Source organism: Petaurus breviceps, unplaced genomic scaffold, assembly GCF_028583685.1.
Source record: "Petaurus breviceps papuanus isolate PSGF00001 unplaced genomic scaffold, PetGlider_PUasm1.0 175, whole genome shotgun sequence".
Lineage (NCBI taxonomy): Eukaryota > Metazoa > Chordata > Mammalia > Diprotodontia > Petauridae > Petaurus > Petaurus breviceps.
Window position 1 is genome coordinate 7588692 of NW_027185764.1, and position 13055 is coordinate 7601746.

Here is a 13055-nt window from a genome sequence, read left to right on the forward strand (position 1 = left end):
TTAATCTCACTTTAGTGTTCTTTCTGCTATATGATTCTAGGGATGCAGAAGAGGGAGAAGGGTGGGACAAATGGCTGATTCCTTTTGGTTTTGTTTCGCTGACATTAAAACTCTATCTTCTTGGAACAATTAGAGTAAAAGGTAAATTTGAATGGGACTGGGCAGATCTGGATAGAGGAGGAAGAAATTCTCCTCTTTAAGGTAGAGGGGAAACTCTAGGTAGGATTTCTTTGAAAAAAGAATAAGAAAGGAAAGGGGTCTCAATTCAGACTTATGCAAAGGTCTTTTTTCCCCTATTCTCCATCCTCTATTCAAGTGGATTAGCATAGGGTCTTATTGGTTAGGATTTACACTAGGGCTTCCCTCCCAGGCCATGGGTTACTAAGGCACCAGAGTAATAAGGAATGAGAGATTTTCAGATTTGGAAATGTAGGTAGTCAAGGGATTCAAACAGTCATGAACCAGAAGCCAGAAAGAACCAGAAATCTTGGTTTTTGGTGTCTGTTGTCTCCTTGGATTAATGAAGTCCTAAGGTCTTGTGTACCACCAAGTCTGATGCGCTCACTTTGTTGATTAAAAACAGAGCTTTCCTTAACTTTGGCCCAGTAGGAAGGAGAAACTAAGACCTCCCAAAGCCCCATTGTTGGCCTGTCTACCCCAGGGAAGCTTTGAACCAGCAAGTTTAATGAGATAAGGGATGATTCTGCATCATTCAGAGAGGAGATGGTTTCTATTCCCAGCACACAGAGGACAAGGCCATAAAAAGGAAATGTTTTCTAGCTTCTGCCAAAGCAGGCTCTTTATAGACTGGCTTCATTATTTTGGTGGAAGTTTTACAAAGCCCCTTAATGTTTGGGTAACCATCAAGTCACCTAAAGTGAATGAGTTTGGCTAATGGCCTTTTTTTTTGTTATTTGTGCCACTGATTAATAATAATAATAGCTGACTTTTCTAAGGCATGTTAAAGCTTGGCAAAGCACTTTGCAAATATTATTTCACTGGATCCTTGCCCCAAACCCCATGAGATATGAGGAGAAAACTAAGGAATAGCAGGTTTGATGAGGTGTCCAATAGCACAGAGCTAGGATGGGTCAGCGGTAAAAAACCCACAGCTCTCGGACTCCAAGTCCAGCATTTTCTGTCCTAGGCCACGTTGCCCCATTACTTCCTTCCCTTAGATAACTGAGAGTGGGCCTCTATGCTCCTTCCCAGGGGTGGGACACCTATGTCTCAGATAACTGCTGTGAAGTGCATGCAAGCTCTCTGGAGATTGGAGAATACCAAATGTCATTCCAATTAAGGAAGCGGAGTGACCCCAGGAACGGATGAAGCCTGGAATCTCTGTCGGGTCACTTGCTTTTCCAAGATGATCAGCTTCCTGTCAGAAGAGCTCAGGAGGTTCAGAAAGGGAGTAGATGACCGGAGGAGAACAGGGCCAGGGCTGGTCACTGGGCCTAATAATACCATGGTAAGGTAATACAGGGGTCAGGAAGAGGGCTGGGCCCACATGTCCTTTCAGGTTGGTTCCTGTTCTCACTTTCTATGACTTTCTAACTTCTAAGTAGGGGCCAAGGGCTTTGAGAACCGTGGCATGCTATAGTGACACAGGGGTTCTGGACATTTTTTTTTGTGGTGTGGACTACCCTTGGCAGTTGGGCTGGTAAAGTCTATGGATTCCCATTTCAAAAGAACATTTAAAGACCCTGTCTTAGATACTTACTGGCTGTGTGACCATGGGCAAATTACTGTACTTCTCTCTGACTCAGTTTCCTCATTTATGAAATGAGCACCTACCTCCCCCCTGGTTGTGGTGAGGATCAAATGAGATAAAACTGTAAAGCATTTTGCAAACTTTTTTTTTGGAGGGGGAAGGCAAGGAAGAAGTGACTTGCCCAAGGTCACACTGCTAGTGAATGTATCAAATGTCTGAAGCTGGATTTGAACTCAGGTCCTCCTGACTCCAGGGCTGGTGCTCTATTCACTGTGCCACCTAACTGCCCCAATTTTGCTAACCTTAAGGCACTACATAAACATTAGCTATTTTTGTTATTATTATTCAAGGTATAAGATCTGTAGGATAGAAAGGAAACCAATAATATTAAAATATAGTATACAAAATATTTTAAAAATATTTTAAAATATCACAGATCCCAGGCTAAGAACCTTTTCTAGAGTCTAGGGGCAGGGGACCCAGGCTCAAATCCTCCATCCAATATTACCTGTGTGACTTTAGGAAAATCACTTAACATTCCTGGACCTCAGTTTCCTCATATGTAAAACCAGTGGTTAGACCAGATGGTCCTTGAGGTTACCTCTCTGTTCCCATGATCATAGATTCTGATTTTGTGACCTCTGAAGTCCCTTCCAAGTGTGAGAATCTGTTATCTCATGAATAAGGGAAGCCTCAGGACTACAGACTGTGCTTTCCAAGAAGGTCCTCCTTCAACACCTCATTGTTGTTGTGGGAAATCCTAGGTTCTCCAAGGCTATATGACAACGGCTTCTAAACTCTATTGGGTCCTACTTGTCCAGTAGGAAAGGCTTGGAGTAACTCTCTGTGTGTGTGTGTGTGTGTGTGTGTGTGTGTGTGTGTGTGTGTGTGTATGTACAATTGTACAGAAATGGATGGTTGTGGCCTAATGGTTAGGGAGCCATCCTTGAAACCAGAAATACTGGGGTTGAAGACCTGCCTCCAATACAAACTGTCTGTGTGACCCTGGGCAAATAACACTCTTCCAATTCAACTCTCTAAGATGGTAAATTGCAGGGAAGGTGCCAGATCTAAATTGGTAGAGGTAGTTTCCTCACCTGGAAGTTCCTTCTGTTTGTTTGTTCTCATATAGTTTAAATATCTCTCGCAAATGGGTTTGCACTATGAATTTGCTAATTAGTGTTTTCCTGTGAATGGCATAAAGTGAAATGAACCTCCCTCCAAATTTGAGGCGGGGGTATCCCAGAGCCATTTTGACCTGGTTCAAAAGAGTAGGTTGTTGAATTTTCAATGTGAGCATTTTATACCTTGGAAATCGGTAAAGGCTGCAAATTAGGGCCTGATTTATTGTTTTGCTGAGTGTCTAGACTTAAGAAAGTGATGGAGAAAATGTTAATACAGCTGATTAAATTTAAAAGCATGTGGGGCATGTATTTTTCTCCTTAGAAAGCTGGTTAAACATTTACCAGCACACAGATGGATGGATGAGTATGCCTACATGGGTCTCTGTTCACATACGAACACAAATGGTGGGCAGGGCTCTGGGCCTGGAGTCAAGAAGCTTCATCTTCCTGAGTTCAAATCCAACCTCAGACACTTCTGAGTTGTGTGACCCTGCGCAAGTCACTTCACCCTGTTTGCCTCAGTTTCCTCATCTGTAGAATGAGCTGGAGAAGGAAATGGCAAACCACTCCAGATACTTTGCCAAGAAAACCCCAAATGGGGTCATGAAGAATTGAACGTGACTGAAACAAATGAACAACAGCAAGATAATAAGAAATCCTATAACAGATGAGGGGATATGAAATAGGGTTAGTGGCAAAAATGTACTAGTTTCAAAGGCTGTCTGATCCCGACACACACTAACTAGCCATGTGCTCCTTGGCAAACTTATTTTGGACCCCAGTTTTTCCTTCTGCAAAATGAGAAGGTTGGACTCCATGGCCTCTAAAGTCTCTCCCAGGGCTAACTTTTAGGATTCTGTGTAATATGGATAATTTGAAGAAGACTGGGAGAGACAGAAGAGGGAAAGCTTGGACATTATTTTATAATTTTTTTTAGTCTAACAGCATCGAGAGCAAGCTGCTCTAGAATCAGGACTCTCCAGGGCTGGTGCTTTCCTTCTGGATACACTTTAAAACTCTCCAAATGATTCCTGGAAATGACCATCCGTATTTCACTACTCCTTCAGACCCAGGGAGACAAACAGGGTGGAGCTGTGAAAGGGGGTAGAGATGAGCTCCAAGGTAGTCACAGACCAGACAGGAGAAGAGGAAACAAAACCTAGAGAGAGGAGGACTGGAGGGCTCTGGGGCAGAAACATGGGGGCCTGGAGGGACATCTGTGCTAGGGAAGAAATTAGAAAGGAAGGCTTGAAAGCACAAAAAGGGCCGCAGGGAGCCCAGGACAAAATTGTGAAAGTTGCAGCCTGTCTTGGGGCCTTCACTTCCTCTGTCTCCCCGTTCTGTGCATATTTTGTCCTCTTTTACTTCTAGGCCTCCCACAGGTAGCCATGGGCACTCAGGATCTTCCCACTCCCAAACCTTTCCAGGTAGGCTGTGATCCCAGGAAAGGCTCTGCCCAGTCACTGAGCCCTTGGCATACCTGTCAGTGAGGGTGGGTGATCCCACTGGGCTGTGGAGGTCACAGGATAAGTGTCGTCTCTGTTTTAAGGACCAGGTTGGGGAGGGATTGGGGGTGGAGAGGAGAGGATGGAGTGGGAAAGACTATAAAACTGGGAAAAACTAAGCCAGTATATTTATTATTGACCCTCCAGGCCCCAATTCTGGCAAATCTTTGGACCCAAACTGGCACTGTGGTAGAATCAATGGAAAACCCCCTGGAGTCAAAGTCATGGATCTGCATTCAAATCCCATTCTGTTATTTATTGCCTGTGAGACTCTGGACAAATTACTTCAGGTCTCTCAGGCTCAGCTTTCTAATCTATAAAATGAGGGAGATGGAGGAGGTAACCGCTAAGGTCCTTTCTGGTTCTAAATCTATGACCCATCCCCATCTACCCATGTAAGCCATCTCCTGGAGGGGAAAAATAATAATGGGAAGGTTGGACAATGGGAGAAAAGGAGAAGGCAAGATGGTTGCTGACTTGGGGAGAGAATCAAAGGTACTCTCTTAGCCAAAGGAGAGCCCACAAGGTCACTTTTCTTTACTCATCACTCCTCTAAAGCCCAGAGACAGAGGATGGACTGATGGACCTGTAGTCAGGAAACTGGAGTTCAAATCCAGCCTCACAAACTTACTGGCTGTGTGACTCCAGGCAAGTCATTTAACCTCTGTCTGCCTCAGTTTTCTCATCTGTTAAATGGGAATACTAATAGCACCTACCTTCTAGGGTTGTTATCAGGATCAATCCATGTGAGATAATTCTTGTAAAGTGTTTGGCAAACTTTAAAGCTCTATATAAATGTTAGTTACTTATTATTCCTCTTTTATGTGGCATTTTTGCTTGTGCTGCTGTGGGGCAGATAAGTGGCACAATGCCTTAGACAAGCCTGAGTTCAAATCTGGTCTCAGACATTTACTAACTGTGTGGCCCTGGGCAAGTCACTTCACCCTGTTGGCTTCAGTTTCCTCATCTGTCAAATGAACTGGAGAAGGAAATGGTGAATTACTCTAGTATCTTTGCTAAGAAAACCCCAAAGGAGGTCACAAAGAGTCTGGCATGACTATTTGATTAAAAAATAATAAAAACCAATGTATTGCTTGTGACCCTAGCCCCACTTGGGGTATGAATAACTGACTTAAGGTACCCAATCCATAAGAATCCCCAGGGAAAGACATGCTGTTGCAGAAAGTGTATCAAATTGGTCATCAGGTGATGTGGGTTCTGGGTCTATCTCTGCCACTTATTAACTGTGTGACTTTGGACAATTCACTTCCTCCTCTGAGCAGCAGTTTCCTTATCCACAATATGGACATAATCATGCTTACACTAAATCACAAGGTTGTTGAAAGGACAGTGCCTTATTTTAATTTGTCATAAAGAGCTATAAAATATGAGTAATTATTATTGTTTCCTAAGTTCTAAGGTCCCTCCCAACTATAACATTCTATGTTCTAAGAACCTCCCTTCTTAACTCTTACATTCTTTGTTCTGTGGTCTAAGGGCCCCTCTGGTTCTGATACTTTATGAAAAGGTGATTTCAGAGAGTCAGCTTAGCTCTCTCCATCAAATTTCAAGAAGGTTTCTCCCCAGAGGAATGAGACGGAACATAGTTGAGAGCTGTGCTCTGGTCACTCAATTTTTAAAGTTGGCTTTGTATTAAATCATATATAGAGCTTTGTTAGCTGCTGCGGGCAGGGCAATCTGCATATTCAGCTGCCTCTGGTGGGTTGAGATGCTGCTGCTGATTTTTCTTCCCTTGACTCTCAGATTGGAGGCTTTTTGGGACAGGACTGGGCTTTGGGACAAAGCTGGATACCATGTCTCCCTCCCAAACATCAAAGAAAGTAACTTGGAGACAAGGCACAGATGAAGGGACTGTCAGGGCCACAAAGACCCCCACCCCCATAAAAAAAATCCCCACATGTTGGTAGACTGATGGTGCTTGAATTTTTTTTTTTTTAAAGCAATCAGGGTTAAGTAACTTGCTCAAGGTTACACGGCCAGTTATTTCTGGGTGTGGTGCTGAGTATCTGAGCCCAGATTTGATCCAGGTCATCCCGACACTGGAACCAGTGCTCTTACTCGCCAAGCCACCTGGCTGCCCCTAAGCAATTGGGGTTAAGTAACTTGCTCAAGGTTACACGGCCAGGTGTTTCTGGGTGGGTGCTAAGTGTCTGAGCCTGGGATTCGATCTCCAGGTCTTCTCAACACTGGAACCGGTGCTCTTACTCGCTGTGCTACCTGGCTGCCCCAAAAAAATCAGGTGCTTGAATTTTCACATCCGAGTTTTTTGTAGTAGAGAGTTGGACTTGGAGTCAGAAAGATGTGAATTCAAATCTTGCTTCTCAAATTTGCTACCAGAGAATCCTTACACAAATTATTTAATGTCTCTAAGTTTCAGTTTCTTTATCTATAAAATAGGGATAATTAAATCTACATAAGAGGATAATTGTGAAGCTCAGATGAGACACTGTGTGAAAGTCACTGGAAACAGAAGTTTTTAAAAATTTATTTATTAGGGGCGGCCAGGTGGCACAGCGAGTAAGAGCACCGGCTCCAGTGTTGAGAAGACCTGGAGATCGAATCCCGGGCTCAGACACTCAGCACCTACCCAGAAACACCTGGCTGTGTAACCTTGAGCAAGTTACTTAACCCCAATTGCTTAGGGGCGGCCAGGTGGCTCAGAGAGTCGAGCACCCGCTCCAGTGTTGGGATGACCTGGATCAAGTCCCGGCCTCGGATACTCAGCACCACACCCAGAAATAACTGACCGTGTAACCTTGAGCAAGTTACTTAACCCCGATTGCTTTAAAAAATATATATATTAAAAAATTTATTTATTTTTTTGCTTTTTGGAGGTGGGGGGGGAAGGCAGGGCAATTGGGGTTAAGTGATTTGCCCAAGGTCACACGGCTAGTTTTTGTGTTAAGTGTCTGAAGCTGGATTTGAACTCAGGTCCACTCCTGAGATGGTGCTCTATTCACTGCACCACCTAGCCACCCCAAAAATAGCAGTTTTAATAGTAAGCCAGGGAAGGTTCCCATTCTAGTGTCATCGGATATTAACACCTGAGGATTTGGGGGACCTTGGAGATCATCTAGCCTAACTCTCCCATTTTGCAGAAAAGGAAACTGAGGCCCAGGAGGAGAAATAACTTGTTTAAGATCATACAGGATAGAAATACACAAATTAAAAATAAAGGACATAGAAAGAGATGCTATCTGCATCCAGAAAAAACTGATAAACAGAAGTATTTATAGAAGAATTTTATATACATATATGTATACCTATTTATGTCTAATGGTAGCCATCTCTAGGGTGTGTGGGAGGGAAGAGAAAAAGAAAAAAGAAGAAATTGACATGATAACTGTTGGACATTTGGAGGGAATAGCAAAGTGTACATGATAGATTTGCCGTTTCATGTGTAATCATCTTTTTTATTGTACTGTGTTATGGAAATGCTTGTTTTGTTAATTAAATTAATTTAAAATAAAATGAATAAGATATAGAATTATTTAAAATTAAATTAAAAGTAAAATGATTTTTAAAAAAGTCAGGCAGGATATTAGAAGAATTTGGATCCAGGTCCATCCAGGGACCTTTCCATTGCATCCCTTTAGGGTTGGGTTGTTCAGAGGTGTGCTAATCAATGTTCAACAAACAGGTCTCCCCCAAAGAGTGTGCAGAACACACTTTTAAGCTTGATCTCCATTATTTACATTTTCAACACTTTTTAAAGTCTACACAACAACAACAAAAGCAAACCACGCCTTGATTTTGGCATTTATATGCTCACACTGAAAATTTAACAATTTGTTCTCCTGAACCTGTCTGAGCTGGCTTCAACACATCCCTAGAATATAAGCTGGGAGTGTGGTTGGGAAAGGAGACCAAGGAAGATTTTGGGGGTCTTTGGAGTGCTCCAGAACCTAGCTCCCCCATCCCTTTCTACCCATTTGTTCCAACCAAACCAAAGTCTGATGTGAATAACAGAGAACCTTTACCTGGGATCTTAAGAGACTGTTAGCTTTCTAGGAAATTGAGAGATCCTAGTTCTGAGAGAAGCTTAGAAGGTGTAGCAGCAAGCACCCCAAGCGTCCTCAGGGTTTGCAGCTACCACAGGTTCTTGGATCTGCTTTGTTAAAGGAAAGCAACTCAAAATGGGTTAACAAGCTTACTTTAATCAGTCAGACATATATCGTTTACCTTGTTCAGGAGAAAAGGTCAGCACCCTGAACCTCAAAGTATACAGGCATAATTATCAAGACAGAAATATCAAGTAGACAGATTTCCAAACTGTCCAACCATTACATCCATACCCAGTCAACATCTGGGTTTCCACATTCTGGGTTTTTCAAAGCCGGGGGACTCTCAACAACGGCTTCCCAGAATTCAGATCAAATCACAGAACACTTCTCAAAGTGAGTCCCAAAACAAAGCTACACATCAGGGCTTATATAGCCTTCTCCTGGCTCAGAGAATGTAACAACCTTATTGACCCACTGGCCAATCAAGAAGTATCTACTGAAAAACAAGCCTCCCTCCCCAGGCTTCTGGTGCACTTTAGCCTAGGGGCAGGGAAGATCTTTAAAATTTATATTCGCATTACAGAAGGGTACCCCAGAAATGGGAGGTCATACAGTACATGAATGGCAAAGCTAGCATTGACATTCAAATCTTTTCACTTTCCATCTAGTGTAGTGGAAAGAATAAGGAATTTGGGTTCAGAGGTCCTGGGTTTGAATCCCATCTCTGTTACCTATTACCTCTGTGAACTTGGACAAGTCATTTCAATTTGCTGGTCCTCAGTTTCCTCATCTGTAAAGTGAAGACTGAAGTTCTTTCTGCCTCGAGGTAGCTACCTACCTAGTGGCTGCTTTATTATTAGGCCTCTAGGTGGCATAGTAGATAGGGAGTTGGCCTAGAGTCAGGAAGACCTGAGTTCGAATCCAGCCCTAGGTGTTTACTAGCTGTGTGACTCTGAACAATTCATTTAACCTTTGTCTGCCTCAGTTTCCTCAACTATCTAACAGGATAATAATTGTACCTACCTTCAAAGTTGTTGTGAGCGTCAGATGAGATAATGGTTGTAAAGTATTTAGCATGAAACCCAGAACAAAGTAGGTTCTATATAAACACTCGCTATTATATTGTCTCCATTTTGCAGATGAGGAAACTGAGGCTCAGAGAGTTTAAAGTGGTTTGCCCAATGTTACATGGTAACAGATCTATCTGTGGAATTGTAACACATTTTTATGGAGTGTTTTAAGGTTTACAAAGGACTCTCCTAACAACAACCCTCTATACTCAGGTAGCATAAGAACTATTATCCCTATTTTACAAATAGTGATAGTGAGTCTCCCAGAGCTTTAAGTGGTTTGTCCAAGGTCACATGGCTAGTAAGTGGCCATGGTCAGCATTCGAATTCAGGTCTTCAGAGTCAGAATTTGAATTCAGTTCTTCTATTTCACAATCCAATGCTCTCCCCTTAAGGAGAAAGCAAAGGTTTGTTGAGCTCAAGATTGAGGCCATAGCTAGGCTTAGCTGGAATTGGAGGAGGTAGGCCTAGGCAACAGGCAGGAGGGAAGGTTTCTGGCTTGGAGCTAGTGTCTATAGCAGGAAGGAGGTTTCCTCTAGGACTTTTTCAGGGCCATACAACTAGGGCTGAAAGGGACTTTAGATGTCGTTTAGTGCAGGGATTCTTAAACTTTTCCACTTGACATCCCATCAGTGCTTCTTAAACTGGGTCTTGACCCCACATCCAATTGCTTTATTTTTCCAGATAAAGGAAATTAAACCTCTCTAGAGACATGAATTGACTTACCCAAGGCCATGTGGGTTCTTGACCTGAACCCCCAAGTTCAAAGTCCTTTCCATGGTGCCATGTGAAGCCTCCTTACTCTGTGCCTCAGTTTTCTGGACTGTCGAATGACAAGGTTAAACTACCTCCTCAAGGCCCTACCCGTTCTGACAGCCTGAGCTAAGTGCCTCACTCCTTAAGCAGACAGTATTTCCTGAGGGGGGCCTGAGGTTCCACCCCTCCAGCCTCTCTCCCCACTTAGCTGCTCCCTTGGGGAGGGCCTGAGTACCTCCCCTAACACTCAGAAGTCCATTCTTGTTGACCTCCATGAGTAGAGTGAGTCCTGTAAAGACAGAGTGTAGGGGGTCTCAGGGGCTTTCAGGAGATCAGCGAGAGCCATTTATCAGCTCTCCCTACAGCCGTGAGAGTGATTTCCAGGGTCCTGTGGTCCTGAAGAAACCATTATGAGCAATTAGGGCTGCAAATGGGCTTCCTTGATGCACTCAGGGTCTTCTCTCTGACCAACCTCAGCCCCACCCCCACTGAGGAGACAGACTGTGAGAACTGGAAGTGGCCTTTGAGCTCCAAATCTCAAATTTCACAGAACGGGAAACTGAGGCCCAGACAAAGGGAATAACTTGTCCAGGTTTACATAGCTAGTAAGCCGAAGAACTGGGATATAAGGCTATATATATAGCTTTCCACGATACTTTGCCTGTGTTTGGATGGATCCAACCTTGTTTAGAGTACTGAGTATGACTGTGTGGAAAGGCAGTGAGCTAGACAGACCCTGGAGATATCAAATCAGAGGACTTAGAGCTGGCTCTTTTTTGACTAAAAAGAACCTTAGCAGCCATCTAGTCAAATGTCTTCATCTAAAAACATTATTCATTTCGAACTTAAATATAGAAAGACAAAGATAGAAATGTCCACGTACATAACACAAAGAGAAGATCCAGTATAAAACCGCGAGTTTCCATTTCTGACGGCTTACTTTTTTTAAGCTAAGTAATAAACACTAGACATTGTTTTCAGATCTACCCTGCTTTTCTGTGCTTCCTTCTAAGCTTTCTTTTGTTCTCTGTTTTCACTTTTTATTTTTTTCTCCCTCCCTCCCCACCCCATCCTAGAGAAGGCTGCAGTTAAATACAAATATATGCATATTCATATGCATGTAAATATAATAATGTGATATGTATATGTATACATATATATGTAAAACTATGCCATAAATCATTCTATTTATCAGTTCTTTCTCTGGAGGTGGACAGCATCTTCCTTCATAAGTCCTTTGTATTTGGTTTGAGTATTTATGATACCCAAGATGAATTAGTCATTCAAAGTTGCTCTTAGACAGTATTTCTTTTACTAAGTATAATGTTCTATTGCTTCTGCTCATTTCACTCTTCTTTATTTCATTCAATATTTTTCTGAACTCAACAAGTTCCTCATTTAAAAAAAAACTTTTTGAAGGGCAGGGCAATTGGGGTTAAGTGACTTGCCCAAGGTCACACGGCTAGGAAGTGTTAAGTGTCTGAGGCTGAATTTGAACTCAGGTCCTCCTGACTCCAGGGCTGGTGCTCTATTCCCTGCACTACCTAGCTGCCCCACGCTCTTCATTTCTTACAGCACAGTACTATTCCATCGTGATCCTATACCACGACTTGTTCAGCCATTCCCAAATATCTTCATTTTTATAAAGGAAGAAAATGGAGCTCAGAGAAGTTCGGTGATTTGTTCAATATAGCCCAACGTGTGGGTGGCAGAGCTACAAACCCACTATAAATCCAGTGGTTTTTCTTCTCCCCTGTAACATTGCATTACCCCTGCATTGAAAAGACATGGGCTGAAGTCTTGACTGTTACATATTAGCTCTATGATCTACTCTCTTAACAGTCATCCACTGGGTTGGCTACCCCTTATGTCAACCTGAAAACCTGATGAGCATGTCATCCATGCCTTCATCTCAGTCACTGATAAAAAGACGGAACAACTCAGAGCCGAGACTTCCCTCCAAGCCGATGTTGATTCATTAGTGTCTACTCTTTGGGTCTGGTCATTTAACCAATTACAAACTGGCCTAATATCTGCCTGTTCTCTTGCTCACGGCTTCCTATATTTTGTACAAGTACAGCATAAGAAACTATCCAATTACTTGCTAAAAATCAAAGTATCCTCTTCTACAGCATATGCCTGGTGTACAAGTCAAGTTAGTCTGCCAAAAGAGTAAAGAACGTTAGTCTGGAGTGATGTTTGTAGACTCCATTACAGTTTGCAGATTCCATTCTCTTTCCTTTTTTTCCAACAGAACATTAGAAATAGCAGCTGCCATTCTTTCAACACCTGTGGGGCACAGTTTTTCTGGGTTGGATGACTTGAACTCATCAAGGGCAGGTAGGTGTCACCTGATTATCTCCCTCTATAGCTTGAGTTTTCACTGCTTACTAAACATTTTCTCATCCCCAAAGTCATTCTATTTTGGGAGAAAAAACAGAAGCGAAATAAGGTTTGAGTAGCTCAAATTTCTTGATGTTGTCTTTTATTAATCAATCAACATGTATTAAATTGCCTATTGTGTGCCACTAGGGATACAAACAGAAAATGAAGCAATCATTACTCCCAAGGAGGTTATTCTCTAAGGAGGCTACAACAGGACATATACAAGTCTATATAGAAGGTCAATCAATCGATCTACAAGTATTTAAGTCCCTACTATGTTCCAGACACTCATTGGAGATAGAAATACAGAGAATGAAACAATCCTTACTCTTAAGGAGATCACAGCTCTAAAGAGGATACAATAGGGACCTATACGAATCTATACAGAATATCAATCCGTCAATCAACAAGTGATTACTAAGTCCCTACTATGGGCCAGACATTCACTGGAGATACAAATACAGAGAATGAAACAATCC

The 13055-nt window shown here is 42.5% G+C and overlaps 1 long non-coding RNA gene across 1 annotated transcript in view; it reads left to right on the forward strand.

The window, feature by feature from the left end:
• Nucleotides 1-1353: 1353 nt before the first annotated feature.
• Nucleotides 1354-13055, forward strand: part of LOC138159029 (uncharacterized) — a 21341-nt gene continuing 9639 nt past the window's right edge. The window contains exons 1-2 of the long non-coding RNA XR_011167776.1: nucleotides 1354-1468; nucleotides 12446-12531. This is a non-coding gene — a long non-coding RNA (uncharacterized lncRNA). The remainder of the gene's footprint in view (nucleotides 1469-12445; nucleotides 12532-13055) is intronic.